Here is a 10817-nt window from a genome sequence, read left to right as displayed (position 1 = left end):
TTGTGGAGCGCTGAGAGCTGGGATTCGGTGCCATAGGCGGAAAGGGAGAGGAGCCCCCGGCAGGCACTTCCTCAGGGCGGGTGATAAAGGGCCTGGCGGGCGGAAGTGGCTGAGCAGACATGGAAAGACCCCCTCTTCCTCCAAATGGGGTGATGCTGAGGGAGCTGATCTGAGGGAAAGATGTGATGACTGGAGCCTAACAACGAGGAAGCTGGAAACAAAACAAAACACCATTATCACCGGCGACCCAGCCAGGGGCTTCCACAGCTTCTAGGGTCCACCCCTTAGCAGCACATAAAACAGTCAGTCCCATCAGTCTTCAGCTGTGTGTCAGCGTCCTCTCTCAGTCACCTGCTCCAGGATCCAACATTCCTCGGTCTGGAAAGCTACACTCATGTCTAACCCGAATCCCTCATGCTGCACTGGAAGCTTGTGTTGTTTTGCTCCGTTCCAGTGGACATGGAAAAGAAGCAGTCACCATTTCCTCCTTAAACATCTTTCAGACACTTGATGACTTAAAAACAAATCCTCCCACCCCACTTAGTTCTTCAGAACTTCTCTCTGAATTGGTTAAGTTCTGGGGAATCTTCTGTCAAATCTTTGAGGCTCAGGGGAACAAGATTTAGTTACCAAGCAAAATAACAGCGCAGCAGCCAGCATCCCAGTTCTGGTTTGTTAAGGAAAACCCTTTGCCCTGGACTCCCGATTTCCAAATGCAGCACACTGTTTAAAGAGCATTTTGTTTTCCTTTTCTGGAACCCATTGTGTGCTGCGTCAAAGACAATGAGCTGTTCACATGGCTGCAGTTGTCTGAGTGTTAAACCCCTGTGCAGGTCCATCTGAGCTCTCAGAAACAAGAACACCATCATTTAGGTAAGGTGTGTGTGTGTGCGCGTGTCTACGTGTACAGGGGCGGCCAGGCTGGGGGCAACCATGTCCTGCTTTCCAGCCTGAAGCATTTATGGCCTTTTTCTGGGGCTCAGGATGCTGTCCCCACAATGACACTCACATGCTATGGAACTGCATAATGGTTGGCAAGTTCTGGGGGACAGTAAGCCAGATTGGGCGGGGAGAGCATTCCATTATTATAACACAATGCCCTAATAAGATACAAAAATTTTTCATATTAATTCTTGTACAATAAGAACCTTAAAACTCAACTTTTACACTGAAAAAGGAGGTAAAATGTAGCTATCCCTTTGTTATTTTTTTTCAGCCAAAGTTACCTTATTCATCTTGCGGGCTGGGTGGGCTTTATCATCTTGGGTTCTGTTTCTTTGGCTTCTAAAAAGGGTTGGGCTTCTCCTGAGCGGAAGCTTGGGGCTTGCTGTTTGATGACTGGCTCACGCCCTTCTCCTGGAGGTCTTCCCTGGGTTGCTTTCAATTTGTGGGATGCCGCTCATGGGACATTAACCCTTGCTGGAAGGCTGTGTTCATTCTTCTTGCCCCATGAGCAGTGTGTAACCAGGCCTCCTCCAGGGACTTTGCAGTACTTGCAAAGCTGATGGTGACCACATGGGTGTCTAAGGGCAGTGCTTACCTTCACTTGCCCCTGAGGCACTGGTGCGATGTTTGCCGCCAGGGCTGGGGAAGACAGGGGCCCCTCCTGCCTGGGCCATTCATCCTGGGCCCAGCAGAGCCCTCTGTGTCCCTTGTCTGTGTTGTTGACACACCGACTCCCAGCCCGGCATGGCCGCTGGGACCCAGAAACCTGGATGCTATTTCTAACTTGGCTGTGGTCCCCAGGCTCCAGTTTCCTGCCACAGAGCCTGGGTGGAGAAGTCAGAGGGCAGGGACTCAGCTGGGTGACCGACTTGGGGTGGCTACCAGGAGACGTAGGACATTTTCTTCATGAAAAGTTTAGAAAAGGAGTTTAACAGTTTTGTGACCTGGTCCATTCCAAGTGCAATTTCTGACATTGGCTATAGTAGGGACTGAAATAATAAATTTGAGAAACCCCTCCAAACTCTGTGGAGTTCTAGTATGTCTTTGATTGTAATTTAAACTCTTACTTTAGTTCATTCTTGTACAGGCAGCCCCCAGGTTATGAATGAGATAGGTTCTATAGGTTTGTTCTTAAGATGAATTCTATGTAAGTTTGAACATGTACGTTTATCTACTACTTATATTAGCCTCCATTTGTAAGTATGAGTCGTATATCAGTCAGATGTTTGTAACTCAGGGACCTGCTATCCTTATTTTTTTTTATTTTTTTTTTTTGTAGAGACAGAGTTTCACTTTATTGCCCTCGGTAGAGTGCTGTGGCATCACACAGCTCACAGCAACCTCCAACTCCTGGGCTTAGGTGATTCTCCTGCCTCAGCCTCCCGAGTAGCTGGGACTACAGGCGCCTGCCACAACACCCGGCTATTTTTTTGTTGCAGTTTGGCTGGGGCTGGGTTTGAACCCGCCACCCTCGGTATATGGGGCCGGCGCCCTGCTCACTGAGCCACAGGCGCCGCCCTGCTATCCTTATTTTTGAAGCATACATTTATTTAGAATATTTAAAGAGAGCCCTTCCACCAAGAGGAAAGATAATTATAAGAAATCATGAAGGATTCACATCAGAGTCAATAAAATGTAAACAAGAAAAAATAAAATAAAGAGACCCCTTCCTAAAAAGTCTATAAACTTTAAGGGCAAAGAAACAGCATTTTGCAAGCCTCTCCCAAGAGAGCAACTCCTTTTCAAGTACTCTGCAAGTTAGGGGCTGGCTGGGCAATATTTCAAACTCTTTTGATAACACCTTGTGGGGAAATGATGATATATTTTCTTATTTTCCATTAGTTTTCTATGTCATATGTCAATGTGATTATTATTCTCTGAATTTCTTCTGTGCAAGTTGAGTACCAGAATCTCCCAGGTTGTTTGTCCAGGCCTGAATTTCAATGGCAAATATCAGCACAGGAAAATAATAAAGTCTATGAAAAATTAACATTGCTAAAGAGGACCACCCTCCCACCCCCCCCAGGGCTATAGCTTTGAAGGTCACCAGTAAGTGACCATGATTTAATGAAGTGGTGCTCCCTCTGATCAGGAAGAAGTGGGCCTGGCATCTTCTGCAGCATAAATACCCTGTTTCTGAGCATGCCAAGCAAATGCTTTCAGAGTTTGAATTCTCTCCCAGCCTGAGTAAGCTGGCAGTGGACAGCAGAGGACATTCCACTGAAATCGGGCCATCGGGAGCTGGAGACAAAGGCAGCTGATTCAAGTGTATCAAATTGGCGTTTCGCTAATCAAATATATTAAATTCACCATCATTCTTGATTGTTTTAATGGGAAGAAAGGGCAGCTGTGCCCTTCATTTTCTAAGCGTTGTATTTAGTGCTGTGGGGGATGGAGGGAGGGGAGGGTGGTGAGAGGAGGGTGGGAAGGGAAGAGAGGTAGAGATGGCTAAGAAAGCTACAGGAAGCTGATGTCTTTTGTCTTAAAATAAAATGATTTTTTTTCTAAAGTAAAATGATTTTCTCAGATCTACCCGGAGAGTTCCCAGCACCATCACTCACTGAGAAGAACCCTGAGACAACCAGTTTATGGAACACTTTTCCACGAGAATAGAAAAGCCGCCCCCACTTTGGGACACTCGGGCAAAGAACATCCGGTGACTAGTGTTAAACGGGATCTGCCCTGCTGGCCACATGGAGGCCCGCTCAGCAAAGCACTAGCTCCCGCTTCCCCTATATTTGTGCTTTGTTCAAAAGGATTTCAATTTCGAGACACTTGGGGGAATTCTTCCCTACTCCTTTCTTGACCCAGGCTAATAGCAGAATTCACAAAAGGCTTTATTCACCACTTGAACAATAGGCTTTAAAATTCTAGTTGAAAAACTGGTGGCCCAACCTATTTTTTTTTTTTTTTTTCAAATGGTTTAGCAGATGGTCCAAGCGTGATGCTTCCTGGACAGAGCCCACGCAGCGCCACATACAGTGTTTCATCTCATCCAACGTCCCGCGGGCACCAGCTTCAGAGGCTGATGTGGGCACGTGATGTCACTTCCCCCGGCGCTGAGTTGATAACAGGATGAACCTGAACAAGACAGAAACCAGACATTCCACTGTGTCATTAATTATTTCACTCTGTCATGAGGCCGGGCGCTCAGGTAGATGTGTCAGTCCTCAGAGCTTTTCACACACCAGCGTGCTTTGCCGAGGAACAGAGATGGGGGAGCTGTGGTCAGGGGCTCCCAGGCTCACACGGGCTAACGCAGGGCATCCAGAGAAAGGGCTTTGGAAACTGGTGCCTGTTACAGCCTGAAGCCAGCCTGTTTCTGAGCTGGAACATGAAAGGCAGCTGGCTGTGTCAAAGGGGCAGAGAATAAAGACACAGTGTAAAGTGAAGACACAATTCAGCTAAGAGAAGATGCTATTAAAATGGTTTCTGCTACTCCAGCAGTTTCTTTGGCAGGCCTCCTTTTGGAAACAAATGATTCTGTTCTTCTCAAAAAAAGAAAAAAAAAAAAGGAGGTAGGGTTTCTTTCGGAAAAATTGTTATTGGACTGTTTTAAATGTGCCCATTTGAGGGGCCTTAACGGGTATGGCATAAGGCGGCGTTTGTATCCTCCAGGGCCATTGTATCAGGCCACACAGTGCAGGCTAAATGAAGCTCTCCATCCTTTGGAAGAAATCTAATAACGTGATCAATCATCTCCAGTTTCTGGCCATCCAGGGTGGGTCTCCAGCCCCTTCAAGGAGGGTCCCTCCTTTGCCATGAGACAGCTGGGTGAGGCAGGCTCAGGGAGAGGAGGAAATTGCCAGAGCATTCCTCCCCACACCACCTCCCGAGCTCCGCCTCTCTCACACACAATGCCCTTTTGTCTCTGTGGCCCCCACCCCTCTGGCCTGGCCAGAGCTGGCATGGAGGCAATTGCCGGGCAGCACGCAGCTCTGGGCATCTTCCTCTTGCAGGGCAAGCCTTCTCGGGAGCTTTGGAATCATGGCCATAGCCTGCAGGCCCTGGGGAAGCACCTGCTGTTCTCAGCATGGATCTGGGTGGCACTGAGGGTGGCTATTTCATCCCACCTATGACTAGAGCCTGGGGCAAGAAGGAAAGTGTAGAGGTACAAGTGAAGGGGAGAGGCCCGGTAGGATGGAGGGGGCAGAGGGCAGGGTGCTGAACAGCTCAGCGGCAGCCCTATCTCCACCACCAAATTTACTCAGTAAACCTTGGTCAAGGCTCCTCACCTGATTGTGAAACCAGAGGTTACTGGGCACGACATTCAAGGTCTCCTTCAGGTCCAGCCTGTGTGATCCTCTCAATAATAACACTGTGAATTCTGCATCAGACAGGGCTAGCACCACGAGGAGGTTTCTTTTCATTCAAGGTATAAAGCTTTTGTTTCTCTTTTGAAGAAATATTGAGTAACATCATATCTACCATACAAAGATATGTGAGTTTAATGACCTGGCTAAAATGGAAGAGAGAGTCTGAGGGGATGCCCAGCGTGTAAAAGAGCCTTCTAAATATCAGCTTTCCTTCTAACCCATCTAGTGTAGACTGTCAAAAAAGACTGTTTAATAAAAATCTGCAAATCCAAGAGGCTTGAAATTTAAAAAGAAATTATATATATATATATCTACTTCCATGTCATAGGTTATAGGTTCCCAGACATTTCAATTTCAGAGATAAGTAAAGTTGAGAAAAGCTAATCAGAATTGGTTGCAAGATGGGATCATGAACTTTTTAATTTGGGCCAAGTGAGTTTGTTAAGACCTAAGTCTTATCTACTCTTCTCACATGTATCATTTCAAAAAAAAATAAGGGTAACAATGATTAATCTTTACTGGGAATGCGTACTTGTCCTCATTAAACTGACGTATCTAAGTTACATGCACATTTTTATTAGACATAAAATGTATATGAACACTGTTCTTCCTTTTTCTACGATTTATAATTTACTGTGGATACAAGAGAGTTTGTCCCATTCTGCCACCAAGATGGGGCTGGTCTTAGGAAACACTACCTTAAGGAATAAGGTCAACTTATTTATATACTTGTATGTGTTTGTGCAAATTAGTTTGTGCTAATTCTTTTTTCCTCACTCCTGTGTACAGAAACATACACATGCCATTTATATTGCTTGGGCCTACCCAATATACCCTGAATTTCCAGAAATTTTTATGCATTTTAGTTCTGTACCCCTTCTCCCTCCCACCTGAAGTGACCTGGAGAGGGTCACTCCTCCCCACTCTCAGACACCTACCAAGCTGTCCTCCCCTCAGCCTCTGTGGCACTTCAGGGCTGCCTGGCTGCCCCCAGCCCTCTGAGCAAAGTACAATGTACACCAAAAACCAAATCGGCTTCTTCCCTTCCCCTCCTGTGGACTCACTTGGTGTGAGGCATCTTATAGGGCTTCTGACCATCTCCTGGTCTCAGCCACAACTTTTCCTGTCCTGGCCTAACTCCCAGGGAAGAAGGGCTTTTGAGTTAGTCACTTTGTCCCCTTGTTTTTCTCTTTCCTGGCAGGAGAAGGTAGGACCTCTGGGTTTAGTAAACACTATTCCCCCGGAGCAGGTGCCTGGGCCACTTTTCACCAGCGGGAGGCCTGGGCCGACGCTCCCCTGTGTAGTCGGAGGCAGGGGTGTCTGCCCAAGTGTGGAGGGAGACTGACGACTCACCCCTTCCCTCCCATGCCAGTTCTTGCACTGTGGCCTCATGTGTTGTGAATTAGAGAAATGCCAGACACACCCACAATTAAATATAAGCACCAAAAGGCTCTTTCACTCCAAGCAGAAGTGACTTTGAAATGCTCTTACATGGCTGGCTTCCATTCGAGCCAGTGGAGTGGGGCCTGGACCAGCTTGCTCCCCTCTGGGCTAACTTGTCAGTGTTGATGGTACTTTCCTTTAACTTTCTGCCGCCAGTAACTAGGGTTGTGCTGGGATCACATTTTCCCAACAAGGACAGAGGCCTCTCTTGTAGACACACTTAGTCTCCATGGGAGTTCTCTCCATGGTCAAAATGGAACACACAGAAAATCCATTAGGCCCGATACCCCCTCTCTTTCTTGGTAATAGACGTTAGTGCTGCGCCCTGGGATCTGCGTCAGACATCTGCAGTCTCCCGGAGCTGACAGCGTGGCTGAGCTCATGGATTTGGCTGGTGGGCCACACAGACGGCAGTGTGGTGCCACCTCCCTGCTCACTGGGGCCCAGGCCCCACGATACACAGATGGCAGGGAGGGTGGCCAGCGCCTTCCTCTCTGCTCCCTCCCTCCCTGGCCCTCTGCTGCCTGGTAGGGTCTAGTTCTGGCAACGTGTGGGGAAGGAGCCAGCAAGGAAGTCAGGTGGGCCACGTGTTTGAGCAGGGCTTTTTCTTTTGGGGGCTTTGAGTCTCTTTTAAAGTGATTTTAGAACATGAAAAACAAGGGCCCTTGCTTTCCATTTGGGGGGCTTCACTTCTACCCAGGCGCTTCTTGACTGTTGCGAGGCTTCCTGAGGTTGGCGTGCTCTGTCACGCGGTCAGCGGTTCTCATGTCTGACTTGTTTTTGATGTGGTGGCTGCAGCCAATGAAAGCTGCTCCCCTCCCTGCCTTCCCCACAGCCCCAGTTCAGAGTTATAAACCGAGAGTTTTTGGTTTCTGCCTTCAACATTTCCTCTCTTTGACATCTCTGAAGGGGCAGAAAGGCCACATTTTTTGGTCACTTCCAGGAGCTTAGCTTCAGCCTTTACTGTGTCCTTTGCTTTCTAAGGAGGGCAGTGGGCTGCATGGAAAGGGTGTGGGCAGCTCAGGGCCCTGTGACCACCTGCTTTGAAAGGCATTCCTGAGCCACACAGTGTGCTAAGAACTGACAGGGCCTTGGGCACTCCCAGCCTGGGGACAGGGAGAGGACTCCAGCATAGTGTTGCGAAGGTCACCAACAGCCTCTTAGACGCCACATCTAAAGAGCCTCTTCAGTTCTCATGTGCCTCTACCTCCCTCCAGCTCCAGCCTCTGGAGACTAGCCCCTGTTTAGTCATCATTTCACTCAGTCCGGTTGAGCATGTGGTCCGTTCTTATGCTACGGGAAGTGGTACGGCGTTATGGTTGAAGCAATTTCTGGGGCTGGAGTGTCTGTGTTCACACCCAGGCCTGACCTGTCTTAGGTGTGTGACTGGGAAGTTATGTAGCCTCTCAGGGGCTCAGTTTTCTCACCTAGTAAACAGGGCCAGTAATTTGACCTATGTGGTAAGGTTCTGTAGAGAGTAGATACAATTATGCAAGGGGTGTGCTTAGAACAGCGCCCCGGAACCTCACAGGTGCTCAGTAAATGCTGGCTTCTGCTGTCATCATCACATTACTATTATTACACACTGGGCTAAGTACTGGGGCACAGCTAACAGTCATTTTTTTTGCCTTACGGAGCTTCCCAGCCAGTATGGGGAGCAGCACCCAATGGCTGACTGTGAGTGTGTTCAGAGGGAAGCAGGCAGGACCCAGCCGTGCTGCCCGGATTCTGTTTCCTGTCCCTGACCCTTCTTTCTCTGTCTGCATCACCGACTTGTCTTTCCCTTTTCTCACTCAAAGTAGTGACTCCACAGAAATCTGCTGTTTCTTTCTCACAGCCCCACACCCATATCCCAGCTTTCTAGCAGTGTAGACTTGGGATGAAGAGAAAGCTTTTGCAGCTGTCACCCAGGTGTCACCTGGGGAAGGGGGAGCAACTCACATGTGCTGGCTTCCTTGTCAGAGGCTGGTGGCTGCAGACGGCCTCCCTGCTCAGCAGTCACGTCTCCCACAAGTCACCTAATCTCTCTGCAACGCAGTTTACTCATCTCTAAAAAGGACATGGTAATACTGCCTTTGTGGGATTAAAGGGTGTAAAAAAAAATGTATATACCTTTTAAGAAAGGAAAAAACTTATTGAAATTGTAGTACTCAAGGTACATTTAACTTCTGCATTGACAAAGTGCTCATAAGTGACTTGGAGTCATCTTTTGTTATTGGTTTATACCCCGTTTCCCCGAAAATAAGACAGTGTCTTATTTTAAGGTGTGCTGCCAAAGACGCTAGGTCTTATTTTCAGGGGACATCTTATCTTTCCTGTAAGTAGGTCTTATTTTCGGAGGATTTCTTATTTTCGGGGAAACAGGGTATTGAGTATTACCTTTTTTTTTTTGCAGTTTTTGGCCGGGGCTGGGTTTGAACCTGCCACCTTTGGCATATGGGGCCCATGCCCTACTCCTTTGAGCCACAGGCCCCACCTGAGTATTACAATTTTAATACAAACTTTTCCTTTCTTAAAATGTATACATTTTTTGGCACCCTCTCTGTATATGTGCACACATATACATAATACATATATGTTCTCAGCTAAGTATATGTGTAGATGCACACATAAACATGGACATACCTATAAATCTATACTTATTAAGTGACTAGTCTACTAATCTATACGTGTTTATGTGTGTACATTTATACATCTAAGTGTGTACGTATTATATACACGCACACACATACATACACAGGCGTATGTGTATGTGAAACATCTCCAGCTGAGTGCCTGACCAATAATACTCACTCCTTCAATGGTAGCCATGGCTCTTACTATGAGCTGGCGCTTCTGTGCAGATTGTGGTTATTAGAGGGCAGTTTCTGGAATGTGGAAATGTAGCCCTGCCTGGTGTCCATCAGCCTTGTGTGGTTTCTAAGTGAGGGGTATGGAGACAAAGTTGACTGAGATAAGCTCACTCCAGAGAGGAGCTCACAGTGCAGATTTGTGTGGAGGGGGCTCTGTGATGCAGGTCACGCTCTAGAGGACAATCCAATTGAGAACACATGTGTGAAAGCCCAGAGGGCAAGCAATTCTGCTCAGGCCATCATAGAAGGTATCTTCAAGTTTAGTCACTTGAGCTTAAAGAATCAGAACGATATTCATGAGTGGAGGGGGCTGCAGGAAGGGCATTCTTAGTGGAAGGTGGAAGGAAGTGTTTGAACCAATGCACGGGTTCAGGCAACCATGTGGCAGGTTGAGCTGTAAGCACCATGATCAGAGTGTGGTGGGCATCGAGGGGCTATGTCCCAGGAGGCAAGCTGGAGTCTTGTGGTGGAGGGTTTGAAGGCTGTTAAAAGAGTTTGCAGCCAAATACACTTTCATTCTAAAAATGCATTGTCCAAGAATGACTCAAAGAATCTATTAGGAAGATCCTAGCTTGTAAGGAGAAGATAGATTTAACCATAGGAAGAGGACTGATGAGGAAATAAAACTGAGTTGAATCATACAGTGATGGTATCTTCCTTGCTTCTTTTGGAGAAGGATCTTCACATGAACAGTCATAGTGCCATGGCTGCTGCCATCAGATTAAAATTACTAACAGAGGTCCATGTGTAATAATGACTTTAAACATTTTTTTGTTACTTAAAGAAAGGAACATGGGGCCAAAGTTACATACCTTTGGCAGTTAATAAGCTTTGGTATCTAAGCCTGGTTACATTGAGGTAATAGTCTCATCTGACCCATCTTTTGTACACATCAGAATCTTCTAATAGCTCTTCACTCCTGAATGAATAATTTCTGGACTCCTAATGATTTATATTCTGCTTTACTCCCTCAGCCTTTTTCTTTCTGCTATAGACTGTCTATGTCTCCCCCACCCTACAACTTTATGTGCTGAAACCTTAACACCAAGATTTTAGAGAGGGGGCCTTTGGGGAGTAATTAGGTCATGAGGATGGAGACCCCCGAATGGGATTAATGTCCTTATAAAAGAGGCCCCAGAGAATTCCCCTGTTCCTATGCCATCTCAGGACAGCCACAAGACAGCCGTCCATGAACCAAGAAGTGGAACCTCACAGACACAGAATCTGCTGGTGCTTTGATCTTGGACTTCACAACCTCTAG

At 47.1% G+C, this 10817-nt stretch overlaps 1 long non-coding RNA gene across 3 annotated transcripts in view; it reads left to right on the top strand.

Moving 5' to 3' along the window:
* The first annotated feature begins 752 nt into the window (after positions 1-752).
* LOC128566708 (uncharacterized) overlaps positions 753-10817 on the top strand; it is a 154671-nt gene continuing 144606 nt past the window's right edge. For all 3 annotated transcript variants that reach the window (XR_008374621.1, XR_008374620.1, XR_008374619.1), the window contains exon 1: positions 753-873. This is a non-coding gene — a long non-coding RNA (uncharacterized LOC128566708). The remainder of the gene's footprint in view (positions 874-10817) is intronic.

The sequence above is a fragment of the Nycticebus coucang genome, chromosome 15 (genome assembly GCF_027406575.1).
Source record: "Nycticebus coucang isolate mNycCou1 chromosome 15, mNycCou1.pri, whole genome shotgun sequence".
NCBI classification, from domain to species: Eukaryota; Metazoa; Chordata; class Mammalia; order Primates; family Lorisidae; genus Nycticebus; species Nycticebus coucang.
This window is presented reverse-complemented; position numbering and strand designations above follow the sequence as displayed.